Here is a 17,536-nt window from a genome sequence, read left to right as displayed (position 1 = left end):
AAAAATTATTGTTGCTCTACATAAAGATGGTATAGGCTATAAGAAGATTGCCAAGAACCTGAAACTGAACTGCAGGACAGGTTCCACTCTGAACAGGTCTTGCCATGGTCGACCAAAGAAGTTGAGTGCACGTGCTCAGCATCATATCTGAAGGTTGTCTTTGGGAAATAGATGTACGAGTGCTGCCAGCATTGCTGCAGAGGTTAAAGGGGTGGGGGGTCAGCCTGTCAGTGCTTAGACCATACGCCGCACACTGCATGAAATTGGTCTGCATGGCTGTTGTCCCAGATGGAAGCATCTTCTAAAGATGATGCACAAGAAAGCCCACAGTTTGCTGAAGACAAGCAGACTACAGACGTGGATTTCTGGAACCATGTCCTGTGGTCTGATCTGGTTCAGATGGTGTCAAGCGTGTGTGGTGGCAAGCAGGTGAGGAGTATAAAGACAATTGTGTCTTGCCTACAGTCAAGCATGGTGGTGGGAGTGTAATGGTCTGGGGCTGCATGAGGGCTGCCGGCACTGGGGAGCTAATGTTCATTGAGGGAACCATGAATGTCTACATGTACTGTGACATACTAAAGCAAAGCATGATCCCCTCCCTTCGAAGACTGGGCCGCAGGGCAGTATTCCAACATGATAAGGACCCCAAACAAAACTTCAAGACGACCACTGCCTTGCTAAAGACACTGAGGGTAAAGGTGATGGACTGGCCAAGCATGTCTCTAGACCCAAACCCTATTACCTATTAACCCTATTACTGTAGGGTGGAGGAGCGCAAGGTCTCCAACATCCACCAGCTCAATCATGTAGGAGTGCAAGAGGACTCTAGTGGCAACCTGTGAAGCTCTGGTGAACTCCATGCCCAAGAGGGTTAAGGCAGTGCTGGAAAATAATTGTGGCCATACACAATATTGACACTTTGGGCCCAATTTGGACATTTTCACTTAGGGGTGTACTCACTTTTGTTGCCAGCTGTTTAGACATTAAGGGCTGTGTGTTGAATTATTTTGAGTTTTTTTACTTATATATAAACAATCATTTGATACACATTACTAAACATACATAACTTATAAAGCAAATCCTATAATTTTTTTTGCTCCGTTTTTACCAGCATGCCTTAAGGACTGAACCTCTTTCTGAGATTTGGTGTTTACAGGTTAAAAACAGTTTTTTTTTTGCTAGAAAATTACTTAGAACCCCCAAACATTATATATTTTTTTCTAATGCCCTAGAGAATAAAATAGCGGTCTTTGCAATACTTTCTGTCACACCGTATTTGCGCAGCGGTCTTACAAGCGCACTTTTTTGGGAAAATATATAATTTTTTAAATTAAAAAATAAGACACATCAGTAAAGTTGGCCCAATTTTTTTTTATATTGTGAAAGATGTTATACCCAAAATGTCATGCTTCAAAATTGTACCCGCTCATGGAATGGCGACAAACTTTTCCCCTAAAAATCTCCACAGGTGACATTTAAAAAATTCTACAGGTCGCATGTTTTGAGTTACAAAGGAGGTCTAGGGCTAGAATTATTGCTCTCGCTTTTTGAAATGTTATGTTTTGCTTTTCCCTCTCGACGCATGTTTTACATATGGCTCTGCAAGAGCACATGAACCTAGTCTAGTGAGCTACCATCTTATCAGGACTTATGGATGACAACCTCTTGCTGACCACACGTGATTGCCCTTGGATTTCCAAGAGCTTGCTTAAATTTCTGTGTTTCGGACTAACCTTCTTGACACCTGAAGTTTTTACAACTATTTCTCCATGATGTGTCCACCACTGTTTCTGTATTATCCTGTTGATCTGTATTTTCAATAAAACCCTTGGTGCAAGATTTAATGCTCTCGTTCTACTGATTGCGGCGATACCTCATGTGTGGTTTAAACTAGGGATGCACCGAAATTTCGGCCGCCGAAACATATCGGCCGAAAATGGCCCTTTCGGCAATTTGCCGAAAGGAAAAAACGGCCGATAATTGAGCCGAAAATGGGGCGGGGCCTGGGCGGGGCGGAGCTCCGCCCCCGCCCCTGGTGCCGCCCATCACGGGAGGTGTATATCGCAGGAAAGCCGCCTCCGCCGTCTGGATCAATAGAGCGCCGGGAACATCACAGCTTTAATTTTAATAGCTGTGTGTTCCCCCGTCGTGCGCCGTCGCCTACAGCCCCTCCCCCTCGTTCGGGGAACTGATAGACAGATCACCCGTCCAGATTGGACGGGGGATCTGTCTATCACAGTTCCCCGGACAAGGGGGAGGGGCTATATGCGGCGGCGCGCGACGGGGGAACACACAGCTATTGAAATTAAAGCTGTGATGTTCCCGGCGCTCTATTGATCCAGACGGCAGAGGCGGCTCTCCTCTCTTTCTGCATCACTGACTACACAGGGGACACAAACACTGGCTGCACGAGGGGGACACAAACACTGGCTGCACGAGGGGGACACAAACACTGGCTGCACGAGGGGGACACAAACACTGGCTGCACGAGGGGGACACAAACACTACTGGCTGCACGAGGGGGACACAAACACTACTGGCTGCACGAGGGGGACACAAACACTACTGGCTGCACGAGGGGACACCACACTTATCACTTTTATCATGTCGCCAGTCACTGGCCACCTCCTGAACCATGTCGCCAGTCTCTGGCCACCTCCTGAACCATGTCGCCAGTCTCTGGCCACCTCCTGAACCAGGTCGCCAGTCTCTGGCCACCTCCTGAACCATGTCGCCAGTCTCTGGCCACCTCCTGAACCATGTCGCCAGTCTCTGGCCACCTCCTGAACCATGTCGCCAGTCTCTGGCCACCTCCTGAACCATGTCGCCAGTCTCTGGCCACCTCCTGAACCATGTCGCCAGTCTCTGGCCACCTCCTGAACCATGTCGCCAGTCTCTGGCCACCTCCTGAACCATGTCGCCAGTCTCTGGCCACCTCCTGAACCATGTCGCCAGTCTCTGGCCACCTCCTGAACCATGTCGCCAGTCTCTGGCCACCTCCTGAACCATGTCGCCAGTCTCTGGCCACCTCCTCAACCATGTCACCAGTCTCTGGCCACCTCCTGAACCATGTCTCCAGTCTCTGGCCACCTCCTGAACCATGTCGCCAGTCTCTGGCCACCTCCTGAACCATGTCGCCAGTCTCTGGCCACCTCCTGAACCATGTCGCCAGTCTCTGGCCACCTCCTGAACCATGTCGCCAGTCTCTGGCCACCTCCTGAACCATGTCGCCAGTCTCTGGCCACCTCCTGAACCATGTCGCCAGTCTCTGGCCACCTCCTGAACCATGTCGCCAGTCTCTGGCCACCTCCTGAACCATGTCCCCAGTCTCTGGCCACCTCCTGAACCATGTCTCCAGTCTCTGACCACCTCCTGAACCATGTCTCCAGTCTCTGGCCACCTCCTGAACCATGTCCCCAGTCTCTGGCCACCTCCTGAACCATGTCCCCAGTCTCTGACCACCTCCTGAACCATGTCCCCAGTCTCTGACCACCTCCTGAACCATGTCCCCAGTCTCTGAACACCTCCTGAACCATGTCCCCAGTCTCTGAACACCTCCTGAACCATGTCTCCAGTCTCTGGCCACCTCCTGAACCATGTCCCCAGTCTCTGACCACCTCCTGAACCATGTCTCCAGTCTCTGACCACCTCCTGAACCATGTCTCCAGTCTCTGACCATCTCCTGAACCATGTCTCCAGTCTCTGACCACCTCCTGAACCATGTCCCCAGTCTCTGACCACCTCCTGAACCATGTCCCCAGTCTCTGACCACCTCCTGAACCATGTCCCCAGTCTCTGACCACCTCCTGAACCATGTCTCCAGTCTCTGACCACCTCCTGAACCATGTCCCCAGTCTCTGACCACCTCCTGTATAAAAATATTTTTTTAAAACAGTCATTTTCGGTATCGGTGCTGTTTCGGTATCGGTTTCGGTTTTCGGCCTAGTGTATTTTTCATTTTCGGTATCGGTTTCGGCACCAAAAAACCCATTCGGTGCATCCCTAGTTTAAACACAGTTTTCATATGCAGGCACTGCTCACATATGCGTTCACTTCTGCACATGAGCTCGGCAGGACGGGGCTCGTTTAAATAAAATATTTTTGTTTTCCTTATTTATTTTAACTTTTATTTTTACACAAAAAATTGTGTTACTTCCTATTACAAGGAATGTAAACTTCCCTTGTAACAACCTATCACATTTTTGAAGGCCCTGAAGCACCAGGACAATGTAATTACCCTCAAAATGACCCCATTTTGGAAAACAACCCTAATCCCAACGTATATTCTATGAAGCAGAATGAGTCTTTTCAATATGTCATTTTTTTCCAAAAGTTTTTGGGAAAAGTGGAAAGAAAATAAAACCTATTTTTTTTTTTTTTTTACACAAAGTTGTCAGAGATATAGAGCATGTATCAAGAAAAAAGGATCCCCCAAAACACATTTTGATATCTCCGAGTATGGTAATACCACATGTGTGAGACTTTTACACAGCCTGGCCACATAGAGGCCCAACATGCAGTGAGCACCATCAGGCGTTCTAGGAGCATAAATTACACATTTAGTTTCCTGACTACCTATCACACTTTTGAGGGTCCTGGAGCACCAGGGCAATGGAAACACCCACAAAAAACTCAATTTTGAAAAGAAAAAAACCCCAACATATATTCTTTGAAGAATGGGCTGGTAACAGGTACTTAGATACACTGATGGGCTGGTGACAGGTACTCGGGTACTCTGATGGGCTGGTGACAGGTACTCGGGTACTCTGATGGGCTGGTGACAGGTACTCGGGTACTCTGATGGGCTGGTGACAGGTACTCTGATGGGCTGGTGACAGATACTCTGATGGAATGGTGACAGGTACTCTGATGGTGACAGGTACTCGGGGTACTCTGATGGTGATGGGCACTCGGGGTACTCTGATGGTGATGGGCACTCGGGGTACTCTGATGGTGATGGGCACTCTGGGTACTCTGATGGTGATGGGCACTCGGGGTACTCTGATGGCATCAGGTACTCTGTTGGTGACAAGTACTCTGATGAGCTGTGACAGGTCCTCTTTATTTGGGGGAGATCAGGCACTGTACTGTACATTCTGTCCATTTTTTTCCAGATCTCCTCCTCACACACTGAGGAGGAGAACCCGGAAACGGCACTACAGCCGTTTGTTGACATTTATGACCAACTGTAATTGGACACAGCCGGTCATGTGGTAAACAGCCAATTTCATTGGCTCTTTACCCGGATCGGGGATAGGCTGTGTCTGAGGGACATGCCTCCCCGTGAGCGGCGATCACGAGCCTAACACATGTGACCGGCTGTGATTGGACACAGCTGGTCACGTGGTAAAGAGCCAACTTAATTGGCTCTTTATGCTGATCGGGGATGGGCTGTATCTGAGGGACACGCCTAATCCCTGATCACCGCACCCCGGGCCCCCGTGGGCCTACAGGAGCCGCCAGAACCCAAGGCTGTCATATGACATCGACCCGGAGGGAGATGTTCCTGCCAGTGTCATTTTACAATGGCCTGGTATGGAAGTGGTTAAAAAAAATAAAAAATAAAAATGTTGCTTTAAGAGTCATGGGCGGTAGTGATGTTTTGATGTTGTTTACGCCCTGCAATGGTATGGGGAAGGGTGGGGGCCATCTTCCCCTCACTCGTCTCCATACCAAGCCCCGATCGTCTCCGCCTCTACCGACGGCTCCGGTAAGCGGCGGAAGACACAGGACAGCGAATACGCCACAGAGACCACTTTTATCTGAAACCGGACCACTCTCTGAAGAAGAGGATACAGGGGTTATGGGAGCTAGCTGCTGCCATAACAACAATATCCCTCTTCAACGTGCTGACGTATATCGGTGTGAACCCCCGGCACAGATGCCGCAAGCCTCTTTTGCCGGCACTCGACTCCCTCCCCATCAGCAGAGCAGTGCAGGGAAGTCTCAGTGAGACACTAATGCAATCCAATCTCAGAATTCCCCACACCGCACCTGCACTGAGGGGGAGGCACTGTGCCCCCCACACATTGTGAAAGATGGGAAACATTGTTTGGTTCTCTAACTTTTTTGTAGCGGAGATTGTCAGCATTTGTGATGTGGAAGAAATTGGGTGCAGTTCTGGTAGGGGGGGGGGGCGGTCCCTGTTTCCAGGAGGAGGAGGACTGTCATTGGCCACTGCTAAAGCCAATCACAGTCCTGCTAGCCCTGTCCACCATGTGGAGGAAGATGATTCGCTCGGTTGCCACTATCTCAGAAAGAAGGGATTTCACTAGGATTGACAAAAACAACAATCAGGTGACAGTTTGTAAAATTACTGTTGAGCTTCTGGGAACTTTGTTGAAATTATTCCTGAACCTTTGTGTCACATACTACTGAACCCCTGCACTCTGAGTCCCTCTAAGCCACAGCCAGTAATCAGTGCAATGAAAATCACACCCAACTTTTTTTGCAGCACAGAAACTTTTTCTCAGCTGTGGGGGCCCAACATATGATCCTGCACACAGGCCCCCTGCTTTCAGAAAATGCCCCTGACTTGAGCTCATGATTGCACATCCATTCCAGATGCTTGTATGTGACATCACATACATCATACAGAAGCACGTGGGCGGGATGCGAGAGGTGGATAAGCAGGATGAGTGTCCCAGGACAGGTCGATGTGTCTCATCTCTGCCTGATGAGTAGGGGGGTTTAGTGTTGGGGCAGATGAGAAGGGGGGTTCAGTGGTGGGACAGAAAAGCAAGGGGGTGGAGCAGTGGGGCAGAGGTGAAAGGAGGTGTATTGGTGGGATAGATGAGCAGGGGGAACAGAGGTGGGGGAGAAGAGCAGGGGTGTACAGAGGTGAGACAGATGTGCAGGAGGTACATTGGTAAAGCAGATGAGAAAGCGGGTTACAGTGGTGGGGCAGATGAGCAGATGGGTTCAGTATTGGGACACATGAGAAGGTGATTCAGTAGTGGAGACAGAAGAGTATGGGGATACGGCAGTGGAGCAGATCTGCAGGGAGATACAGTGGTGGTGCAGATGAGAAAAGGGGTACATTGATGGGGCAGATAAGCAGGGGGTTACAGTGGTGGGAGAGAAGAACAAGGGGGCACAGTGGTGGTGCAGATGTGCAGGACGTACAGTGGTGGGAGGGATGAGAAGGGGGTTTAGCAGTGGAACAGAAAAGCAGGGGGGTACAGCGATGGGGCAGGTGAGCAGGGGGGGGTTCAGTGTTGGGCCAGATGCGAAGGGGGTTACAGTGGTGGGAAAGATGAGCAGGAGGAGTTCAGTGTTGGGGCAGATGAGAAGGGTGTTCAACAGTGAGACAGAAGAGCAGGGGGTACAGTGGTGGGGTAGATGTGAAAGGAGGTGCATTGGTGGGACAGATGAGCAGGGGGTTACAGTGGTTGGGCAGAAGAGCAGGGGGGTACAGAGGTGGGGCAGATATGCAGAGGAGAAAGGAGGTACATTGGTGGACCACATGAGCAGGGGGTTAAAGTGGTGGGGCAGAAGAGCAGATAAGTTCAGTGTTAGGACAGATGAGAAGATGGTTCAGCAGTATGACAGAAGAGCATGGGAGTACAGCGGTGGGGCACATGAGAAAGGGGGAACATTGATGGGGCAGTTGAGCAGGGGGTAACAGTGGTGGGACAGAGGAGAGCAGGGTGGTAAAGTGGTGTGGCAGATGTAACAGGGGCTACAGTGGTGGGGCAGATGTGCAGGGGGTTACAGTGGTGGTGCAGATGTGCAGGGGGTTACAGTGGTGGGGCAGATGTGCAGGGGGTTACAGTGGTGGGGCAGATGTGCAGGGGGTTACAGTGGTGGGGCAGATGTGCAGGGGGTTACAGTGGTGGGGCAGATGTGCAGGGGGTTACAGTGGTGGGGCAGATGTGCAGGGAGTTCAAGTGGTTGGGAAGATATGCAGGGAGTTCCAGTGGTGGGGAAGATAAGAAACTGGTACATTGGTGGGGCAAATTCAGCAGGGGTTTACAGTGGTGGGACAGAAGAGCAGGGTGGTACAGTGGTGGGCCAGATGAGCAGGGGGTACAGATGTGCAAGGAGTTACAGTGGTGGGGTAGATGTGCAGGGGGTTACAGTGGTGGGGCAGATGTTCAGGGGGGTACAGTGGTGATTTGCAGGGGGGACGGTGATCTGAGGTGTAAAGGTGCATGAATTGTTGCTAATCTGTGTGGAGTTGCAGGAATTTGGGCTGATCTGAGGCATGAGAGTGCAGGATGTTAATTTCTCACTACTACTCAAGTAGTTTGCAGCATTTACTTTATAAAAAAAATCCTTTTCATGATTCAGAGTGTGAAGTTGACATTTTTTTGTTATAAAATCGACACGCTCAATTTCTTTGAAAACATTTTTCAGCACACTGTGCTCAAAAGGTTATCTACCCTTGTTTATGGTCAGATACATAATCCTTGAAAACACATTACCACCAACAGAAAATATATTAGAGTTTCACAGCGGTCGAGAAAACCACAGAGACAGGAAAATAGAACTTGGTTTCTTATCGTACATCACGGGACACAGTGCCATAGTAATTACTATGTGGGTTATAGACCACCTCCAGGTGTTGGACACTGGCACGCCCTAAATTAAAAAGTGAACTCCCTATATAACACCTCCCACTGGTGGGAGTACCTCTGTTTTTTTCACCAGTGTCTAAAGGTGTTGGTCATGAGTAAAGATGACCTTCCTGAGGTTTGCAATGCAGACCGGATCCATTCAAGGTCTCTTTTTGAATGGTACCAGGGCCTCGTATTAGAAGAAACAAGATTTTGCCCGTAAATGCTTATCTTTTTTTTTTCGTTTTTTCTTCCCCCCTTCTTGGGGAAAGAGCGCAAAAAGTTTTTTTTTTTTTTTTTTAAACAGCACGCCGCTCAGCGGCTTCCAGGCCCCCTCTCCGCCATTCCTCCTTCCTCCCGGTGGATCCTATAGGATCAGGGGCCCGTGTTCACACAGGAAAAAATCTATTTTTTAAAGAAAGTGGGAGGGCCGTAGACGCCGTGGGGGGGAGGCTTAGCGGAGCGTTGGCGTCTTCCAATGTCCAGCGCGGGAAGGTCTGGTTTTTAAAGCACCATTGTATTATTTATGCTGCAGGAGGGACACAAGAGCAATGAAGTTGGTGACACGGGCATTCCTTTGACACATTTTACTATTGCATCAAGCTGAGCATTAATAGCAGTGACAGAGCTGAACTATTTCTGAAGCAGTGGATGCATTCCTTCTGGCAGTACCTCTGCTTTGTGCATCGGGCTATGACAGAAGGGGGATAAAAACACCTCAATAAAGGGCTCTAGAAAAACGTATTTAGTCACACGGAAGCGTAGATCCATCCCAGTAAGATGGCATCCTCCCGAGAGTAATATGGAAAAGGTAACTACATTCTGGTCACAGTGAGCCATCAGGCGGGGCAAGTGTTGCAGCTGCTCTTAAACACTACAGGCCCTGTGTATATTACTAGGGAGGTTTTTTTCTTCAACCATTTTAAGCTTGAAGTAAAAGTTTGATGCTTTAATCGCATCCCAGAGTGGGACTAAGCGTAACAGGTCCCCGTCCATTGCTCAGGACCTAAATACTGAGGAACAAGGAGCGAGGGATGGCAAAATTCTCTCTAGGACCAGGAAAAGGCTGATGCCTCCTCTTCCGAAGCACCTGATGTGAAGTATCAAGCTCGCAGGAAAGGTTGTTTACAGTCGCTCACTTAATTGATCCCCTCCACATTTTTGCTGCCAATAACGCGATCAGTGGAGGAGCCTACTTCTGCTTGGGTTCACTAAAGACCCCCCTAATCTGTCCATGCTTTTTCTATCCATTCATGGCTAAGAAAGCTTATGTATTCTGAGTGAGAGCACCCAGATAAACAGGTTTTTTCCTCTGAAAAAGTTCTCAATACTTTATTCTATGGAGGAAAAGTTTTATGGGTAGTTCCAGCAATTAACGCTGCTATATCCTCTGCAAACAAAAAACTGACTTGTCCAGTAGACAATGCTCATATGCTAAAGGGTCCAACAGATAAGACATTGGAGTTCCTTTTAAAAAAGAAAAAAAACGATATTTCACTCGCAGGTTCAGTCATTCAAACCTGCGCTGGCGTTCAGAATATCTCAGTTCTTAAAGGACCAGTTTATAGAGGTACTCAAAGTTATTTCTGATCAGCAGGCCCAGGGTTTGGCCGGCATATCACAAGCGTTTTGTTTTACAGTTGACACTATGAAAGATTCTAGTCTCCAGGCCTCACGGCTCATGCTAAGGCATGTGCATAGAATTCTATGGTTGAAAGATGGTCAGCTGAAGCGCCATGCAAAAAGCTCTTCCCTTTTTATGGTGAACGGTTATTTGGAGACAATCTGGATAAGTATATCCAAAGAATTTCTAATGGGAAAAGTTCCCCTTTTTCCAGTTAAGAAGTTAAAGTATTTTTGTTTTAAATGTGCTTCTTCTCCAGTGCCAGGGGCATCTGCCTTCAGGCAGTCACTACGGCCTCCACCGTCAGGATTCAAGAGGTAAACCTCAGGGTCAGTCCCAGGGACAAATGAGGACCTAGGGGAGGTAACCCACAAAACAAAATACTATAGCCTTATAAAGGGGTGCCCCTGCTTGCTCGAGTGGGGGGAAGGCTTCTATGGTTTTTAAGAGTCTGGCAGGAACACTGCCAGAGTTCCTGTCTCCTTGTTTTCTCAGATCAAAACCTTCCAAGTGAAAAGAAGTCTCCCTTTCTAGCTTTGGATCATCTCTTGTCTCAAAGAGTGATATTGGTGGTCCCCTTGGTTGAGCAAGGATTAGGGTTTTATTCAAACCTTCCAAAACTGTACTGGGATGTCAGACCTATTTTAGATCTCAAAGATCTAAACCAGTTTTGAATATCCGTTCTTTTCACATGGATTCAATCCGATCAGTAGTCTCCATCCTACAAGGGGGAGAACTTCTGGCGTCAATCGTCATGAAGGATGCTTTTTTCCATGTGCAGTTTTTTTCCCCACTCACCAGAAATTTTTATGCTTCAAGGTAGAAAATCTTCTTTTTCAGTTTGTAGCTCTGCCTTTCAGTCTAGCTACTCTACCTCAAGTGTTTACAAAGGTCCTGGCTCCTCCATTAGCCCGCTTAATCCAAACTTTGGTCACCGCAGTTAGCTACCTGGAATATCTACATTGGATTCTCAAACTAGAGAGATCCTCCTTAAATCCATCAAGGAGTTTTCAGTCCTTGGGGCTGTTCATTGATACAGTTCAGAAGAGGATATTTTTTTCCCCAGGAAAGAATCAGTTCCTTAAAGGAACTGATTTAGTTACTCAAGTCAAAGAAAAATCCTTCTATTTGGCTTTGCATGAATTTGTTGGGAAAGATGGTGGCTTATTTCGAGGCCGTTCCTTATGCGCAGTCTTATATAAGTCTGCTACAAAACAGTATCCTGTCAACTGGGAACAAGAAGGCCCAAGCTCTGGGCTTCCCAATGCGTTTATCCCCCAATGTTAGAGCCCCAATTGGTGGTTGATAGCCAAGAATCTTCAAAAAGAGAAATCCTTTCTACCAGTTACCTGGAAGGTGGTAACAACAGATGTCAGCCTTCTGGGATGAGGAGCAGTCCTGGAAGAAGCATCTGTCCTAAGGAAATGGTCAAAATCAGTGATGACCTTGTCCATCAATATTCTAGAGATTTGGGCAGTACAACTGTTCCTCGAGGCCCGAAACTACAGAATTGTCCTATCAGGATCCAATCTGACAGTGCCACAGCTGTGGCTTTTATCATTCACCAAAGGGGGCACGAGAAGTCGTGCAGCCCAGAAAGAGGTAAATCATATTCTATCTTGGGCAGAAAACAACATTCCTTGCCTATTACCAATTTTCATTCCAGGAATAGTGAACTGGCAGGCGGACTACTTGAGTCGCCAACAATTGTTCCCGGGAGAATGGTCTCTTTACCCCGACATGTTTCTGTTGATATACCAGAAGATGGGGAGTTCCGGATGGCATGCAAAACAGATGTCTTGATTTTTTCCGTGGGATCAGTTTTTTACTGATCGATGCGTTCCCTCCTGTTCTGCTGCTTCCACGCCTTCTTCACAGAATCAAGCAAAAAGGGAAGGAGGTGATTCCTGTGGCCTCAGTGTGACCCAGGAGATCTTGGTTTGCTGAGATTGTAAAGATGGCGACCCTTGGACCCTACCACTATGGCCAGACCTTCTCTCGCGAGGTGCGGTATTCCATCCTACCTTACAAACACAAAATTTAGCAGTTTGGCTATTGAGACCCACATTCTGAAATCATGGGCGGTTAGCCTCAGTAGTTCTACTTTGGTTAAATGCTAGGAAGCTGGCCTCCAGAGTCAAGTATCTGGAAAGCATATGGCTCCTGGTGTAAATGCAGGGATTAGCACCCCAGGAAATATGTCACAGGTAGGATCCTTGAATTCCTACAGATAGGATTAGAAATGAAGCTGGCCTTGAGTACAATCGATGGTCAGATGTCAGCCTTACAAGTCTTTCTTTTCATCAACCACTTGCTTCCCTCTCTCTGGTTCGTAACTTTATTCAGGGGGTAATGCAGATTAATCCTCCAGTTTGGTCATCCCTGAACCCTTGGGACTTAAATTTAGTCCTGTCACCTTATAGAAGCAGCCTTTTTTTGGAGCCAGTACGAGATATTCCCTTGGTCCTCTTGATGGGGGGGGGGAAATAATTTTCTTGGTTGCCATATCTTCTGCAAGAACAGTATCAGAGTTGGCTGCTCTTTCTTGTAAGGAGCCATATTGGTTGTTCGTAAGGATGAGGCTGTATTGCGGCCTCATCCTGAATTCTTACGGAAGGTAGTATCGGGTTTTCATTTAAACCAGGATATTGCTCTGCCTTCATTTTTTTTCCAGAACTTTGTTTCTGTGGAAGAAAGGTCCTTACATTTTCTTGATGTGGTGAGGTCTATTGAAAGTGACTGCTCAGATTCGTAAACAAATGTTTTGTTTGTGTTGCCAGATCGAAATCTACTAGTTCTAAATGGATTCGTCAAGCGATTGTTCAAACTTATGGTTTAAAGAGGAAAATTCCTTCTTTTCATATTAAAGCACACTCCACCAGGGCTCACCAAGCCTCCATGGCTTAAATCTGCAAGGCCGCAACTTTGTTTTCAGTCCATACATTCACCAGATTCTATCAAGCAGATGTAAAAGGCATGAGGACATCGATTTTGGGAGCAGTGTACTGCAGGTTGCAGTATGAGACCTCTAGTCTCTTGTTGCACTACTGTGTCTGTGTCTCCCTCCCTTCAGTTGGCATTGCTATGGGACATCCCACATAGTAACTACTATGGCTCTGTGTGCCGTGATGTACAATAAGAAAATAGGATTTTTATAACAGCTTACCTGTAAAATACTTTTCTTTGAAGTACATCACGGGACACAGAGGTCCCTCCCTTCTTGGTATACATGTGTATTGCTTTGCTACAAAACTGAGGTACTCCCACCAGTGGGAGGGGTTATATAGGGAGTGCACGAGCGTGCCAGTGTCCATCACCTGAAGGTGGCCTATAACCCACATAGTAACTACTATGGCTCTGTGTCCCGTGATGTACTTCAAAGAAAATAATTTTACAGGTAAGCTGTTATAAAAATCCTATTATACACAATAAGCAGATAAAGACACATGCATGTATGCATACAGTATGTCTGCAGTTTTTAGCCACATATAACAGGACTTACAACAACACACAGATATATAGTAACAAATCTGATTTCAAAACCTTTCACTTTAAAACCTTTAGAACTGTGTGCTAAAATTGCTTTTATTGCCTATCTTAAGCCGCGTACACACGGGCGGATTGTATGGCCTACTTAGTCCGTCATACAATCCGACGGACAGTCCGTCATACTTTCGAATGAACGGACTTGACCACACACGGATGCACAAACAGTCCGTCGAAAGCTTGCGCGATGACGTGTACAGCACGTACGACGGGACTAGAAATAGGAAGTCCAATACACAGCAATGCAACCTTTCGCCGTGTAAATCCTTTCTGAGCATGCGCCATTCTTAGTCCGTCGAACTAGCCTACTGACGAGTGGATTGTCCGCTGAAACCAAAGTATGCCGGACAGTATTACGGAAATTCCGAAATACTTAGTACGCCAGACTGCACGCTGAAAAAGTCCGCTGAAGCCCACACACGAGCGGACTGTCCGCTGAAATGTGTTTCGACGGACTAAGTTGGCCATACAGTCCGCCCGTGTGTACGCGGCTTTAGTATTATTATCATTCTGATAGTGAGCCATTGGTCAAAAACAGAACACAATGTGGATGCAGATTCTCAACCATGACTGAATGACCCATCAGAATGATTGCAAAGGAAACGGGAATTACCAAGTCAATTGTTCATGAAATCATGAATCTGTATTTGAACATGAGAAAGGACACCATTATGGTATTGTGGATAACGTCCAAAGAGCCACTATGCAGGCTCTGAACGTCATCCCAGGGATGCTATGAAGAATGGAAAAATCGCTGGGAGCGTTGTGTACACTCAAGGTGTATACTTTGAAGATAATGTTCAATGGTAAAATATTTCAATAAAAGATTTTTTTAAATATCATTCTCATTACTTTCTGGACACAGCTCATAAAGTACAGTTAGCTGCACACAAAAGGTTTTTTTTTACCTTAAACTGGAGTTCCGACTAAAAAAAAAAGAAATTTTAAGTCAGCAGCTACAAATACTGCAGCTGCTGACTTTTAATAATCGGACACTTATGCCGCGTACACACGGTCAAACTGTATGACGTACTTAGTCTGGCGTACTTTCCGCCAGACTGTCCGTCCGACTTTCCGAACGGGCTACTTGCCCACACACACGGCACTTTTTGAGCGGACTAATACGGCGTACTAAGTCCGCCGTACTATCCGCCCTACTTTTGAAATGAACGGACTCGTCCACACACGCGGCGGCGGCGGCGACAGAAGACCGGGCCACCGCCTGTAAAAGAACTATAAGAAGGCGCGGTGGCCCGGCAGAAGAACCGAAGAGGGGGACAAGACCCCCGAAGTCGGGAGAAGAGGCCTGCGGCGAGGAAGAAAGCCGGACTCCTCCGCTAGCAAAAGAGCTACAAGAAGATAGCGGAGGAGTCCGGCGAGAAGACCCCCGAAGACGGAAGACCCCCGGAGCTGTGCAATAAAGTATTTTATCTCGTGTGTTGTGTTTTTTTTTGTACTTTTTTTTACAGGTGAATGGGTAGGGGTACATTGTACCCCATACTCATTCACATAGGGTGGGGGGCCGGTATCCGGGGGCCCCCTTATTAAAGGGGGCTCCCGGATTTCAATAAGCCCCCCGCCCGCAGACCCCGACAACCAACGGCCAGGGTTGTCGGGAAGAGGCCCTTGTCCTCATCAACATGGGGACAAGGTGCTTTGGAGTGGGGGGGCCGCGCGGCCCCCCCTTCCCCAGGGCACCCCCCCATGTTGAGGGCACGCGGCCTGGTACGGCTCAGGAGGGGGGGCGCTCGCTCGCCCCCCTTTCCTGGCCGGTCGGGTAGCGTGCTCGGACAAGGGTCTGCTGTGGACTTGGGGGGGTACCCCACTCCGATTTTTTTTTGGCGTTGGGGTTCCCCTTTAAGTCCATACCAGGCGGCGGGGCCAGCGACGTCTCCTTCGCGGGCCCCGCCTACCTCGAAATGAGCGGACTTTCCTCCGGGCGGGAAAAGTCCGCTCATTTCAAAAGTACGGCGGACTGGCATACACACGGCCGGATTGTCCGCCGAAATGCGAGTACGACGGACAGAATTTCGAAAAAAACGAAATTCTTAGTACGCCGGACTGCACGCTGAAAAAGTCCGCTGAAGCCCACACATGAGCGGATTGTCCGCTGAAATGTGTTTCAACGGACTAAGTATGCCATACAGTCCGCTCGTGTGTACGCAGCATTACTTATCCGAGGGTCCAGTAATGTGGGGGAATGAAGCCACGGTTGTCTCCCTCTCCTCTCTCTGTGGCACCGGCATTGTCACTGTGGGCGCCCGGCCCTTGTTAGAGGCACGCTGCATGCTGTAACTGGCTGGGCATTCATCTGGGACCTGTGACGTGTCCCAGATGATTGCCAAGAGGGAGGGGGAGAGGTGAACTTACTTCCGGCACCGCGCTGTCTAAAAAGAGGGTTTCCGCTCACCCCCCCCCCCCCCCCCCCCGGCCCCCGCAAAAAAATTACATGTCAAATGGCCGGTTACCTTCCCTTAAAGTGGAAGTTGCATTTTTGGGTGGAACTCTGCTTTAAATCAGAGAATGCATCAAGGTAAAAAAAAAAAAATCATCTGCCTTTAGTACCATTTTAAAATCAGCAACATGAAGAAATGAAGGACACCAACATCAACTGAGTTGCATTGAGTGTTGCGGCACAGAATGAATGTAAGCACAAAGACTGATATTGTGTAGCAGGTAAGCGGTTTCTCCTAAATCCAAAGGAATCCTGTACCTACAATAATATAGAAGTTGCCATTAAAAAGATTTTTAAAATGCCTGGCTGTCTGACATCTAAAGCCCCATACACACTATCAGATTTTCTGCTGTTTTTTTCCTTCAGATTTACCAAAACCATATAATATGAGGTGTATAGGAGTTTCAAATGAATATGCAATCAGGCAGGCCCTTGCACTACATGGTTTTGGTAAATCTGAAGACAAAAATCAGCAGAAAATCTGATAGTGTGTATGGGGCTTTAGTGGGCTTAATTCCCACAAGGCGGATCCGCTGCCACAGATTCTGCCTCTGTCTGCCCGCTCAGTGGGAGATCTCTCCGTTGATCTCCGCTGAGCGGGCGAATGACAGGTCCCTCTCTGCTCACTGAGCGAGGAGGGGCTTGTCGAGCTCCGCTTGTTGCTATTGGTGCAATCCTAGTCAGTACAGTGTCTCTGACTGGAGATGACGGTTTGCAGGAAAAAAAATGTAGTGTGTACCCGACTTTAGAGTCTAATGCTGCGTACACACGACCGGTTTTCCCGTCAGAATAAACTCTGGAGGTTTTTCCGACGGAGTTCCGCTGAAACTGTCGCGCGCATACACGATCACACCAAAGTCCGATTGTCAAGAATGTGGTGACGTACAGCACGTAGGACGGGACTAAAAACAGGAAGTTCAATAGCCAGTAGCCAATAGCTTCCGTCTCGTACTTTCTTCAGAGCATGCATAATTTTTGGTCTGTCTGAACAGCATACAGAAGAGGGGTTTTCACGATAAAAAAATTGGTTCCGCCAGAAATATTTAGAACATGTTCTATTTCTGACGGAACCACAATTCTTGCACCTTCACCCCTCTGTCCATCACAATTTTTGTAAAAAAAAAGTCCAATGAGGCATACACAAGATCGGAACATACGATGAAAAGCTTCCGTCAGACTTTTTCTGTCGGACATTCCGCTCGTGTGTACGCAGCTTTAGACACAGAGCACAGTCCTGATGGATATTGAGATCATTATTTTCCTTTGTGTCTCAGAGAGGGGTAGAGTTTTGTATCTATTTCCCTATAAATGTTTTTACTTGTTCACTATAAACTTGTTATGATTAAGGCTCAT

The 17,536-nt window shown here is 47.8% G+C and overlaps 1 protein-coding gene across 6 annotated transcripts in view; it reads right to left on the bottom strand.

Annotated features, from left to right (window-relative positions):
- The window catches only part of MRTFB (myocardin related transcription factor B), a 484,967-nt gene that overhangs the window by 399,473 nt on the left and 67,958 nt on the right, over positions 1 to 17,536 (bottom strand). The window lies entirely within an intron of this gene.

This window comes from Lithobates pipiens, unplaced genomic scaffold (assembly GCF_037356315.1).
Source record: "Lithobates pipiens isolate NorthernLeopardFrog02 unplaced genomic scaffold, aLitPip1_a1.2 Scaffold_22, whole genome shotgun sequence".
NCBI lineage: Eukaryota > Metazoa > Chordata > Amphibia > Anura > Ranidae > Lithobates > Lithobates pipiens.
The sequence above is the reverse complement of the archived record's forward strand: the minus strand, read 5'-3'. Positions and strand labels throughout refer to the sequence as shown.